The following is a 3,111-nucleotide window of genomic DNA, read 5'->3' on the forward strand; positions in this document are numbered from 1 at the left end:
AATATTCCTACAGTGCCAAAGACAAAAAATTGTATTGTCCTAAGAAAGCTTCTATTCCTCATGAGCTAGCTTCCATTCCCCGGGGCCTGGCCTTTGCCACCCTGCCAAGACCCACAAAGTCGAACCCTTAAACGCACAGCTGTGTCATGGGCAATAAATGCCATGCTCTTCTCTTGTGTTAGTGTAACTTCCATGCTCTCCTCACTCTCCTCGTTGAACACTGCACAATTTTTTAAAGACATGGGGACCTAGTCATGATTTTCTCTGAACACATGTCTCTCTGCCTAGAAAAGCCCCATTCATACATCATGTTGTCAAACAAGTGATTCTTGAGGCTATACCATGTGTGTCCAGGACTCTGTTCCTAGATAGCTGTTTCAAACCCAGAAATATGTTGCCTCTGCTTCACATGGGCTACATTCCAGTCCCCTAACCAGCATCAGTGCTGAATTTGATCAAGTTGCTTTCAAAAATACTCTCCCAGGGGTATCTAGTTCTTTATCCCAACACTGCTGCTCTGCTCTCCCAACCTCTTTAAAGTGGGGTTGAGCGACTGACGTTTTTTCCTAAGCAATTATTTTTTCATTTATTTGACAAATATTTATGGAAGATCTACTATGAATGAATGAATGAGTAGACAATAAGGATGTGAGTGGGAGAGTCTGAGAGGAGCTACGATCCACTGGAGGCCCCTCAGTCACTCAGTAACGTAAGCCTCCGACAGGCTGAGACAAAGCACCATCTCCTGCGTAACACAGAACCCAGGGTAGATTCTCTCCTGGTAACGGGGCAGGCACATAAGGACAAACATGCATTTGTGTTTGGGTCAAAAAACAGACACTTCTGCTTATATTAATTTACTTCAAATGACATATGCTTCTCTGAAGTATTACTAAATAATACGTTTCACAGATATTAGAGATAGGAAAACCTGATTAGATCATGTAATTCTCTGTCTTTCTCTCTTTTTTTGCTCCTGGTGTTTAAATGAGTTCTCTAGTACCCTATAATTAGTGAGATTTGGTTATGACCAAACTGTCAACTGTTTGCAAGCACTTACTTCATCATGTTAGCAAGGGACAGGTAAAAATGTACCCTTAACTGAGTCTATGTTTGTTGTTCTTTGGGCCTTACTTCTACCCATGGTGTTATACCCTTTCTGCTTCAATACGTAATAAACTGTTAATGAGCCTTCCTAATCCAGTTAATTCTTCTAAAGATCTGAACAGAATTAATAATTTTAAATCGTTGGGATGTTGCCCCTCCATTCCTCCAAGGAGCCATCTGCTCATTTGTAAATTTATCAGTGAAACATAAAGGAATGTGTCCACTACAGGCACACTGTTCCTTTGGACCAGATCTGCTGGAGTCCATGTGGTTGGCTGCCGTCTTCTTTAGGCAGATGACTGATCAACAGGAACAATTTGCTGAGCTGGACAAACACAGAGGTTGAGAGCCTGGCATCTTCACGCAGACTAGCTGGATTCAAATCTGGGATCTACTGTTTATTATTTGTGAGACATTGGGAATTGTACTTAATCTCTATCTGCCTCTCATTCTCATCTACAAAATAGTACTGGTAATAGCACCAGCCAGAAGGTTGCTTATAAATATTACATGAATTAGAGCAGAAAGCTGCTCTATATAAATGCTCAATAAATTAAAACTAAATTCATAAAAAGGTGATAAAAATTTCTCAAGCTTTCTTAAGTTTACTTAAAAAAAATCCTTACGTGCTCGCTTCGGCAGCACATATACTAAAATTTGAATGATACAGAGAAGATTAGCATGGCCCCTGTGCAAGGATGACACACAAATTCGTGAAGTGTTCCATATTTCTGTGATTTGCTTTGTTCTGAAATTGCCCTACTAGGGCCCAGCTTAAGAGGCACAAGATTCAAGATACCCAGAGGCCAACTCCAGACCAAACCAGAGTACTACCGGGATTGACCTACAAGTGACACACCCAGAGGGAATTCTCTACAGGCACAAGAGCTCATAGAGGCCAAACCACATTTAAGTGGTCAACCCTCACACAGCAGAACACCCTGCGGTGGGCAGAGCCCAGTCTCACAACTAGTCAGCCTAGGAGTCAACCCCACCTACTCAAAACCGAAAAGAAATTAAAGATCAACTTTAACAGGACAATATACACAACACAAGAGTCACCTTTGGAGCGCACACAGAGGAGAAGACGAAGTAGTGCAAGTCAAATATAAAGGACACAGACTACATAAGATAACCCAGCAAGAACTAAGAACTCTAGGGGATCTACTTAATACATCAAAGCAAACACAGAGAGTCAGCCAGAATGGGGAAACAAAATAACATGTCCCAAATAAAAGAACAGAAGAAACCTCCAGAAATGGAACCAAATGAAACAGAGGTAACCAACCTATCAGAGAGAGAGTTCAGAACACTGATGATAATAATGTTTAAGGAGCTTAGAGACGACATAAAGAAGGATGTAGAAATCATAATGAACAACCAGTTAGAACTAAAGAACACAATTACCGAAATAAAGAACTCACTTGAAGGAATTAACAGCAGGTTAGATGAAGCAGAGGATCGAATCAGCAACTTAGAAGACAAGTTAGCAGAGATCACCCAAACAGAACAACAGAAAGAAAAAAGAATAAAAAACAATGAAGATGGTTTAAGAGACCTTTGGGATAACATCAAGTGCAACAACATGCGCATCATAGGAATACCAGAAGGTGAAGAGAGGAAGCAAGGGATTGAGAACATATTTGAAGTAATAATGTCCGAACACTTCCCTAACCTGATGAAGGAAACCAACATACAAGTCCAGGAAGTGCAGAGAGTTCCAAACAGGATAAACCCAAACAGGTCCACACCAAGACACATTACAGTTAAAATGGCAAAGGTTAAAGGCAAAGAGAGAATCCTAAAAGCAGCAAGAGAAAGACAGAGGGTTACATACAAGGGAACTCCCATAAGACTATCAAATGACTTTTCTACAGAAACATTGAAGGCCAGGAGGGAGTGGCAGGAGATACTCAAAGTGACGGAAAACAAAGGCCTACAACCTAGATTGCTTTATCCAGCAAGGCTATCACTTAAAGTTGATGGAGAGATAAAGAGCTTCCC

General features: G+C 40.9%; 1 non-coding gene across 1 annotated transcript; it reads left to right on the forward strand.

Moving 5' to 3' along the window:
* The first annotated feature begins 1,733 nt into the window (after positions 1-1,733).
* LOC141567997 (U6 spliceosomal RNA) lies at positions 1,734-1,840 on the forward strand. The gene has a single exon (XR_012491016.1). It is a non-coding gene; the product is annotated as a U6 spliceosomal RNA (small nuclear RNA).
* Positions 1,841-3,111: the final 1,271 nt, after the last annotated feature.

This window comes from Rhinolophus sinicus, linkage group LG12 (genome assembly GCF_036562045.2).
Source record: "Rhinolophus sinicus isolate RSC01 linkage group LG12, ASM3656204v1, whole genome shotgun sequence".
In the NCBI taxonomy this organism is placed as follows: domain Eukaryota; kingdom Metazoa; phylum Chordata; class Mammalia; order Chiroptera; family Rhinolophidae; genus Rhinolophus; species Rhinolophus sinicus.